At 37.2% G+C, this 11,235-nt stretch overlaps 1 pseudogene; it reads left to right on the top strand.

The window, feature by feature from the left end:
• Nucleotides 1–1,742: 1,742 nt before the first annotated feature.
• LOC100452538 (large ribosomal subunit protein uL23-like) lies at nucleotides 1,743–2,215 on the top strand (annotated as a pseudogene).
• The last annotated feature ends 9,020 nt before the right edge of the window (nucleotides 2,216–11,235 follow it).

Here is an 11,235-nt window from a genome sequence, read left to right on the forward strand (position 1 = left end):
AGAGAAATGCAAATCAAAACCACAATGAGATACCATCTCACACCAGTTAGAATGGCGATCATTAAAAAGTCAGGAAACAACAGGTGCTGGAGAGGATGTGGAGAAGTAGGAACACTTTTACACTGTTGGTGAGACTGTAAACTAGTTCAACCATTGTGGAAGTCAGTGTGGCGATTCCTCAGGGATCTAGAACTAGAAATACCATTTGACCCAGCCATCCCATTACTGGGTATATACCCAGAGGAGTATAAATCATGCTGCTATAAAGACACAGGCACAAGTATGTTTATTGCGGCAGTATTCACAATAGCAAAGACTTGAAACCAACCCAAATGTCCATCAATGATAGACTGGATTAAGAAAATGTGGCACATATACACCATGGAATACTATGCAGCCATAAAAAATGATGAGTTCATGTCCTTTGTAGGGACATGGATGAAGCTGGAAACCATCATTCTCAGCAAACTATCACAAGTACAAAAAACCAAACACAGCATGTTCTCACTCATAGGTGGGAATTGAACAATGAGAACACATGGACACAGGAAGGGGAACATCACACTCTGGGGACTGTTGTGGGGTTGGGGGAAGGGGGAGGGATAGCATTAGGAGATATACCTCATGCTAAATGACGAGTTAATGGGTGCATCACACCAACATGGCACATGTATACACATGTAACAAACCTGCACATTGTGCACATGTACCCTAAAACTTAAAGTATAATAATAGAATTAAAAAAAAAAAGAAGTTGGGTGACAGCAAGGAACATCCATATCCCAACACCAGGTATTTGAGCCAGATAGGAATTAACCACTTACTAGATTCTATAACTTGATTTTGTTAAAGCACCAGTTAGAAATTCTGTTATATATAACTATTAGCCAACTTAACCAAGAAGGTGATATTATACCAGATGAGTGATGAATAAGCATGTAATGTCATTTTATTGTTACTATTATTGGTTACAATCTATTCTTACTACTTTTTCTACTCCCCCCACATACTGTAAATGTATCATCATGTCACTCCAAATTCAGAAATTTTCAAATCTCTTTTTAGCTTGTGGCACTGCATGGTGCCACCCATGTTTGTAGTTATTCAGTTCCAGTCTACTTCAAACCTCAGATGTGAAAAGATGACATTTCTTACACATTAAGATAAACAGTGCATTCCTTCTATCACTCCAGGGAATATGTTAGTTGGGTGCTATAATTTTTGCATTTTGCTGTTTATAATATTAATAACTATGCAATAAGAAGTGTACTATTGAACTGTCAAGAATGATTTGTTACCAGATGTTAGCATAATTTGCCAGCTGTCAAATTTTAATAATTTTTATTTGCCTAAAATGTCACACTTAACTTTCACGGTAAATCAAGACATATAGCAGGGCTTATTTGGTATTACAGAAGCTAAGAAAAACTTGCATGAGGTCTGATGGTTTCAACACCTTGAATTGAGCATACACTTCACACATGGCATTTTGAATATTTTTTTTTCTGGTAGATTGAAAAGTTGTGCTTTGCCTTATGCTTTTTATTCACTGAGCTTTGTGTAGAACTAGATAACTTACAGCTCTTCAATACTTACAAGCTGGATGCAACAATCCAAATATACTTTAAAATGTTAGTTTTATCATTTAAATTTATTTCATCTTATTTCCATTCTCTGATAATCTCAAGAGGTGCAAAGAGAGAAACTAATTATTTAAAATAAACAAATATCCTTTTCACAAGATGGCGCCAAAAGCAAAGAAGGAAGTTCCTGCCCCTCCTAAAGCTGAAGTCAAAGCGAAGGCTTTAAAGGCCAAGAAGGCAGTGTTGAAAGGTGTCCACAGCCACACACAAAAAAGAAGATCCGCATGTCACCTACCTTCCGGAGGCCTAAGACACTGCGACTCTGGAGGCCGCTCAAATATCCTTGGAAGAGCACTCCCAGGAGAAACAAGCTTGACCACTATGCTATCATGAAGTTTCCTCTGATCACTGAGTTGGCCATAAAGAAGATAGAAGACAACAACACACTTGTGTTCACTGTGGATGTTAAAGCCAACAAGCACCAGATCAAACAGGCTGTGAAGAAGCTCTATGACATTGACGTGGCCAAGGTCAACACCCTGATTCGACCTGATGGAAAGAAGAAGGCATATGTTCAACTGGCTCCTGATTACAATGCTTTGGATGTTGCAAACAAAATTGGGATCATCTAAACTGAGTCCAGCTGGCTAATTCTAAATATACGTATATCTTTTCACCATATACATGCCTTTCTGTCAATTTCTGGTTGGGCTGGGAGGCCATACACAGGCACTGATGTAACAGGGACACTAGAGTTAGTGTCCTAGGAAAACCAGAACTCGGAACTTGCCTCCATGGTTGAGGGTAACAAGAAGCTTTACAAGAACCCCTTCTTTTATCCCTGGAAGACGATGTGTGTGAAACCAATGCCCAGAGTTTGAAGGGCATTAGCATCCATTTCAGGGGAGTATGGGTTGGCTAGCTTTTGGGTAGCATTTTGTCCTCATACCCATCTACTATGTCTAACCGGTCTGTCTGCTTCTCTCACCCCTTGCCCAATAAAGGGCAAGGACTTCAGAGGAAAAAAAACCAATAAAAATAAATAAATAAAATAAATATTTGTGACTCTATTTTAAAATATTGACATTTTAATTTATTATATGCATATCATTTGAAAAATATAAATTCAGCCTCTCAGTAATTTTTCCATCTCTTTTAGGTACTCATCTTTGATATCATGGGTGTTATTATCTGTGTCCATACCACAAACTTGATTTGGACATTTCATTCAAGTAACTTATCATCTAGCAGAAATACAAACAACCACCAATGCCAATGGTATCACTTTCATTTCCATTATTAGGCATTAGGTTTAAAAATGTTCAGCCACTTGTATTTAGGGCAGAAAGACAGAACCAAAGTTCTCTGTATCTAGCAACTTACAAAATCTGAGATTTTTTTCTCTCCATTTTGTTTTCTGTGACTTGGAAAGTTAATCTACAAAGTAAGTTCCATTAAGTTCACATTTGAGACGATCTTTGAAAATGATTTAATAAACTTATTAAAATGTGTTATCACTAAAATACTTAAAAATATACAATGATGAAGAGCAAATAATATTTGGTTTTAATAGAGATATGTGGTTAAGCATATTTTAAGTAACATTACTGAAATGAAACATAAAACAATATGAAATAACACAAACATAATACACAAATTATACTACTTGTTTTCAGCCTACAAGCATTTCTCATACTCATTCGCATCCTTCCATCTCTACTGATACCATCATAAGGTCAGTCAGATAATACAGATATCTCTCAGTTGCGCTACTTAGTAGTAACTTGGCTAGTTTCCTTCTTTCATCCGTCTCCTCATGACCTTTCATTGGTTCTCTCTCCCGCGGATGAAATAAGGATAGAGAACTTGGCTGTCTTGTTTACTGCCTGTCTCCAGCATGCCTGACAAATAATAGATGTTCAATAAATATTTTGTAAATGAAGGAATGGTTGGATGCATAAAAGAATAACTTAATCTTCCTTATTCACAGGCTTTTGTTTCCTTTTCTTCCAAATTATCCATTATAAAAAATAATGGAAATTCTAACCAAGTTTCTCTTTTCAACACTGGGTTTTTAATAAAATAAAATAGACAAGTCCATTACAATCTGTCAAGGACTTATCTTGTTGGATAAGAATTCTGAGCACTTGAGTTCTGTATGGCCCACATCAAAATAATGACTAGTGATTAAGTTACATCTGAACTAGGATTTTGCAAAACCTATTGAATCACATTCTGACAGATACTTTAAGGATTAGAGATTGGTCCTTATTTAGAAAATAATTTCTTCCTTGAAAATAAAATATATGTTCATACACATTAATACAAACATACAAACATGAATATAAATTTCCTATGTAGGTTTTATTTCTAGATTATAAAATGAAGAAAAAGAAATGTCTGCCCCTTATTTTATGTACAATATTCATATCCTTTTCTAATAGTTTTACATTTTCTGAGATCTGAGACAAATGAAGAATTGGTTCAGTATCTACCTAATACTAGCTTCCAGAGAAGTACTGTCTAGGTTATTTGGGTTCAAATTCAGACTTGATCATATAGGGGTTAAATGACTTTCAACAACTCACATATTTTTTGGTCTCAACTTCCATTACTGTTAAATAAAAACAACAAATTAGCTATTATTAGATTTGTAATAAATTGAATATTAATTAGATGTTACTAGATTTGTCTAATCTTCTATAATTGTTACATGTATAATACATAATAATATAGTACAGTTATATATAATACACACATACATACACATGTAGTTATTTGCTGCTATTCTACAATAGCCCTAAATATAATGGCATAAAAAATATTGTGTTCATGATATTGTGGGTCAAGATTTTAGGAAAGTCTCCCACGGGCAGTTCAAGTTCATTTTATTTTTGAGGATATTTACATCTCGATTCAGAAGGAATATGGTCTATGTTCTATTTTTTTTCTTGTGATGTCTTCATTTGGTTTTGGTGGCAGAGAATACTAGCTTCATGGAATGAGGTGGGAACTAGTTCTTCCTCTTCTACTTTGTGGAACAGTGTGTGAAGGATTGATGATAATTCTTTAATCATTTGGTAGAATTAATCAGTGATGCCATCTGGTCCTGTGTTTTTCTTTGTGGGATTTCTTCTTTATTACTTTTTAATTTTTTTTTTTTTACTTGTCATAGATCTATTCGGATTTTTTATTTCTTTTGAATAAGCCTCATTAGTTTGTGTCTTCCTAGGAATTTGTTCATTTCATCGAGGTTACCTAATTTGTTGCCATAGAGGTGTTCATGGTATTCCTTTGTAAAATATTTATTTCTGTAAGGGCAGTAATGATGTACATTTTTTTCATTCCTTATTTTGTCAGTTTAAGTCCTCTCTTTTTTTCTTAATCAGTCTAGCTAAAAGTTTGTCAATTTTTTTGATTATTTCAATCAACTTTTGTTTTTCTTCCCTCTCTTTTTTATACGTATTTTATTTATTTCCACTGTAGTTCTTGTTATTTTATTCTTTCTGCTAACTTTGGATTTCATTTCTCTTTTTTTTGTAGTTTCTTAAGGTGGAAATTTACATTATTGATTTAAGACTTTTAATTTTTTAAATACAGGCATTTACAACTATAAATTTCCTCTTAAGCACTGCTTTAGCTGTATCCCATAAGTTTTGGTTGTGTTTTTATTCATCTTGAAGTACTTTGTATTTTCTTTATGATTTCTCCTTTGATGTATTGGTTATTTAGAAGCTTATAGTTTAAGTTCAAACTAATTGTAATTTTCCAAATTTTCTTTTGTTATTGATTTAAAATTTTATTCTATTGTGGTTAGAGTACATACTTTGCATAATCTCAGTTATTTAAATTTGTTATTTCTTCTTAAAAGACTAACCTTTTTATTATTATAAAATGTCCTTCTTTGCTTATAGTAATATTTTTTGTCATAAAGTAATACATAGTTATGTCACAAACTTAATATTTTGCCTGATGGCAATATAACTACTCCAGCTTTTTCTGGGGTACTATTTGCATGACATATCTTTATATATCTTTTAACTTCAACTTATTTGTGTCTCTAATCTAAAACATTTATCTTATAGATAACATATAGGTGGCTCATTCTTTCTTGTTTTTTTTTTCATTTTGCCAATCTGCCTTTGAATTGGAGTATTTAATGCATTTACATTTAATATAATTACTGAAAAGAAAGATTTATATCTTCCATTTTTCTATTTATTTTCTATATGTCTTGTATCTTTTTCCCCTCCATTTTTCTATCACATTTTTCTTTTGTGTTAATTAGATATATTTTCTCAAGTATAATTTAAATACCCTTATTTTTTCTTTCACTATATTTGAGTTATTTTGTTAGTGGTTGCCCTGAAAATTAAAATTAACATCTCAATTTATATACTTCTTGTTTGGATTAGTACCAAGTTGACTTCAATAGTATAAAATCTTTATTCCTATACAGCTTCATTCTGAGGCAGGATAAGTAGTCAAGGAAGTAAACATGTCCTCGCTATGTGGCAACTATGGTGACTGCACAATCAATACAATCAACCGCAGCATTCACATTATAGTCAAACTCACTCATTCAAGCACAGCTATCTACAGTAGGGAATTTCCCCTGTAGAGAGTGTGCATATTTTGATTTCACCTGTCCTCAGACTGACTCTTTGCTCATTATAATAGTAAAAATCACAACCCTATGTGGAGATTTAAGGTGCTAATGAGACATATAATGTATGAACAAGCATGTACAGCTACTGCACATGTGTACCCAGAGGACCACCCAGAACATGCTTATTAGTAACACCTCTTCCAATCCACTTATGAATAATCATATAAGACTCCCATAAAGGGAGTTTCCCCAGTAAGAGTCAACACTGTCTCATCCTCACAAGCAGTCCAATTCAAATCATCTCTTTGTCTATTCTCAACCAAACTTTCAGAGTATTATTTCTCCTTTGCAATAAACTGTTCTATGCTGCATCTCCTTTGCTGTGTGACTCTTGCTTAAATTATTTCAAACAAGAAGACAAGAACAGAGGTTTCTCAACAGCCATCAATAATTCCATTCCACCTTCCTTGTGCTATTTTGTCATACAAATTATATTTGATACACTGTAATCTCATCAGCATAGTTTTATATTTATTGCTTTATAAAGTTATCTTCTAAATAAACAGGATAAAAATATTTCAAATACATATAAATTTATACTGTTCTTTATATTTATCTATATAGTTACATTTACTGGTGATCTTTTCCTTTTCATTTGGATTCAAGTAACTATCTAAAGTCTTTTCATTTCAGCCTGAAGGAGTCCACTTATTATATTTATTGTAGGGAAGGTCTTCTATCCATAAAGTCTTTTTGTATGTCTGAGAATGCCTTAATTTTTCCATTAATTTTGAAAGACAATGTTGCTAGATATAGAGTTCTTTGATCATGCATTTGACCATGTCATACCACTGTCTTCTGGTCTCCATGGTTCTGAAGAGAAATAAACAGTTAATCTTATTGAGAATGCCATGTGCAGAATAAGGTCACTTCTCTCTTGCTGCTTTCAAAATTTTCTTTGTCTATGACTTTGGACAGATTAATTATTGTGTGGTTGGCCATTGATCTTTTTGGGTTTATCTTCTAGGAAATAATGACCTCCTAGTTGTGTAGATTAATTTTTTTCATCAATTTGAAACATTTTTAGATATTATTCCTTCAAATATGTTTTCTGCTCCTTTCCCTCTCCCTCTTCTGTGAATTCCATTATGCCTATGTTCGTTTGTATGCCAGATTTTTGTCCCAGAAATCTTTCAGGTCTTATTCATGTTTCTTCTTTTTTTTTTATAGACTAGATAATAAAATTAACCTTTGTGCAAATTTGCTATTGTTTCTTATGCCAGAAAAAAAATTCCCTGATGAGTCCCTGTTATTTAATTTTTATTTCAATTAATATACATTTCAACTCCAGAATTTTTATTTGATTATTTTCTTAAAAACAAAATTCCTATCTCCTTATTCACATTATCTGTTCGGTGAGAATCATTCTCATACTTTCTTTTGACTCTTTAGACATAGCTTGCTTTAGTTATTTGTGAATATTTAAAATAGCAAATTTGAAGTCTTTGTAATAAGTCCAGTAGCTGGGCTCATCTGTGACACTTTCTTTGATTGCATTTCTGTTGTTGTTGTTTTTGTATATCAATCGTAGGGCCAGTAGGTGGGCTCTTAGCCACACATTTCTTTTGTATTTCAGTGCATACCCAGCAGTGCTCAGGAGAAGGGACGTGGAGGATGAGAGAAGAGTCCCTCACCAAGTTTGTTCTAGGCTTTGGTGGAGCCCCTGCAATTGCTGGCGCCCTGCTTATGTTTCCTTAGGCCCATGTGGGGCTTTGGCGGTCTGTGCTCTCATGTCCCAGAGGGGCAGTCTGAGCCAAAGTTTAGGTCGCCAGGAGACCTGCAAGTCCCTGGGGACCTGCTGGTTCTCTGAGCTTGGCAAAGTCAGAGTGTGTTGTAGGGTATGTTTGTGGGTGGTCTAGTGATGAAATGTGTCAAGGTTGGAGGATCCCTTGGCAGGGCGGCCGTAGTGGGTTTTTTTTGTTTGTTTTTGTTTTTGTTTTGTTTTGTTTTGCTTTGCTTTTGAGATGGAGTCTCACTCTGTCTCCCAGGCTGGAGTGCGGTGATGCGATCTTGGCTCACTGCAAGCTCCGCTTCCCGGGTTCACGCCATTCTCCTGCCTCAGCCTCCTGAATAGCTGGGACTACAGGTGCCCGCCACCACGCCCGGCTAATTTTTTTGTATTTTTAGTAGAGACGGGGTTTCACCGTGTTGGCCAGGATGGTCTCAATCTCCTGACCTCGTGATCAAGGCGGCTGTATTGTAAATGTGCAGCTGGTGTGGCACCTGTGGTCCGGGGCTGTTATCCCAGCAGACAGCTGTGGGGACTGCCCTGCTCGCACCCTGTTCACTGAGTCCCCTTTCAGCATTGACTCCAGGAGCAGGCCCAACCAGCTGCACTTGTCTCAAGCCTCTGTGCCCAGATAACTGGGCTGTTCCAGGTGTTCCAGGCCATGGATCTCCCTGGGAAAGGGGCTGTGGCTGGCTAACAGGCTACGTCTTTCCCAGACTGATGTTGTGGAGGGAGGGACACCAAGCTCCTGCACCAGCACACATGAACCCATGCGACACTCTGCTTGATGTTCTATGAGTGGGGGCTCCTCCACAACTTGAGCTCAGGCTGCAGATCTCAGCTCGATACCTCTGGGTAGTGTGCTCAAATCCTGGGGAATTGGGACCAGGCCTGCAGTTTTGCCCTCTGTCCTCTCAAGGTCAAGTGCAGGCTGCGCTGGGCATGACTGACTGCTCCCAGGTTACCTGCAAAACACTCAGGTGGACCAGGGGAGGCCGTGCTGTGGGCACCTCTCCTGTAGGAGCGGCCAGGCAGTCAGTCTGGGAGGGGCCTGTGCACAAGGGATTGTGTGGATCAGATGCACCCTGGACCTGTGGGAGAGGCAGCTGTGCTCTCTCCTGGCCCAGCAGTCAGCAGGGACTGGAGTCACTCAGAACAAGATGGAGAGCCTTGGGAGATGGTCTCTGGCTGCCTTTTGCTGCAGTCGCACTGCACACCAGGAAACTTTCTGGGCTCTGCCAAGGTTCTAGCTGTATCTCTGCCTGCTCTCTGGTCAATTCCCCCTGCAAATTCAAATGTCTATGGAGGTCTAGGGATCTCTTGTAGCTAGGATCGCAGAGGTCCTAGCAGGAGTGTGGTCCTCTGGAGTTCCTTCACTCACCCCTTCCTTAGGACCTGTTCGGTACTGAGAGCTGGTCCTGGTGCTTGGTGACTCTGGAGTTCCCAGATTCCTCCTTCTTTATCCACAGTGTCTGTGTATTCTCTGTACCAACTTTCAGGTTTTCCCCTCAAAAGATCTGTTCAAAGTGTGAAGGTTTTGGGTTCTCTTGGCAGGAGAAGTGTTTCCAAGCTGTTTCTTTATTTTATTTTATTTTATTTTTTGAGAGAGATTCTCACTGTGTCGCCCAGGCTGGAATGCAATGGCGCGATCTCGGCTCACTGCAACCTCCGCCTCTCAAGTTCAAGCGATTCTCCTGCCTCAGCCTCCCGAGTAGCTGGGATTACAGGCATGTGCCACCACACCTGGCTAATTTTTTGTATTTTTAGTAGAGACGGGGGTTTCTCCATGTTGGTCAGGCTGATCTCGAACTCCCAACCTTAGATGATCCTCCTGCCTCGGCCTCCCAAAGTGCTGGGATTACAGGCGTGAGCTACTGCGCCTGGCCTCCAAGCTGTTTCTTTTGTCATGTATCTTAGTTGTCCCTTGATTCTGCTTTTTATGACTACAATAATTCCAAGGCTGCTCATTTGCAAGGGAACTGTGGAGCAGGAGAGTGGGGGATAGGAATACAACAAACTAAAATGGCACAAAAGTCATTGTTATTACTCAGAAACATCCATTTTTCTTGAATGACTGCTACCAGATTGTTGTAAGCCTTTGGTTAATTTCCAGATTTGATTTTGACAATTTTTGTTAGTACTCATTGCTCTTATGGAGAAGTATGTTTTCCCAGCTTCATACTTTAAAACTTCTGCTGACATCACTTCTCAGGATAGTTGAATTTTAATCCAGATAGTTTCATTTATAGCATTTGGGCCTGGAGTATATCCACTTCCAAGATGTCTTCTTCACTTATTGGTCTGACACTGGGGTATATCATGACTGCTCTATTTCTTTCTTTGCATGCTTTTTCATGCTCCGGAGGCTCCCCACATGTCTGGGGCTGCCTCACAGCATGGTGGTATCACAGTATTTTATACATGATGGCTTGATTTTTTCATGAGACCAAGTTAAAAGCTGCCAGCCTTATTACAGGAAATAGCATCATTTCTACCATAGTCTATTGATAAATGCAGTTACAGACTAACCCAGACTAAACAGTTTCTATCTCTTAATGAAGGAGTACCAATGAATTTGTGGTACTCCATAAATCTGCCATAATACATTAGCTATTTTATCTTTACAAAATGTTATGGAATACTTATGATTATCCTCACTTTCCAAATGCCAAACTGAGACTAAGCAAGTTAAAATATATAAAAAGCATGAAGCAGTGATTTGCATCTATTTTATTCTATTCTATTCTATTCTAACTCTAAATTTACGTTCTTTGGTGATTACAGATTAGATAAGCATTTTCCCAAAATCTTTTTCCCGGAACCATTGTACCTAGGAATATTCTGAAAAAGAAAAGTGATATATTATAAAATATTTTACAGACAAAATGAAGATCAGTATATTTGATGCCTTTTTTAGAGGCTCACAATGTATATTTTCATGAGTTCTCCTCCTCTCCCTACAAATAACTTTTGAGTAAATAACAGCTCTTTCATTTCCATAGACTATTCGTGGAACACACACTTTGGGAAAGGCTTAGTAGATGATAATACTTAACATTTACAGAATTAACTTTAAGAAGGGCAATCATTAACTAGCATCTCTGACGTTTTGGGACTTAAGTAAATGGTTGCGATTCCAGGCATGCAGTTGTATTGTGTGTCTTAAACAGGTCGGTGGGTGGGGTAAAGTGTAGGCACATATTATTCATTTACCTCGTTAGTGACTTTAGCAGAGCTCAGTTATTGTGGAAAGG

The sequence above is a fragment of the Pongo abelii genome, chromosome 2, assembly GCF_028885655.2.
Source record: "Pongo abelii isolate AG06213 chromosome 2, NHGRI_mPonAbe1-v2.0_pri, whole genome shotgun sequence".
Taxonomy (NCBI): domain Eukaryota; kingdom Metazoa; phylum Chordata; class Mammalia; order Primates; family Hominidae; genus Pongo; species Pongo abelii.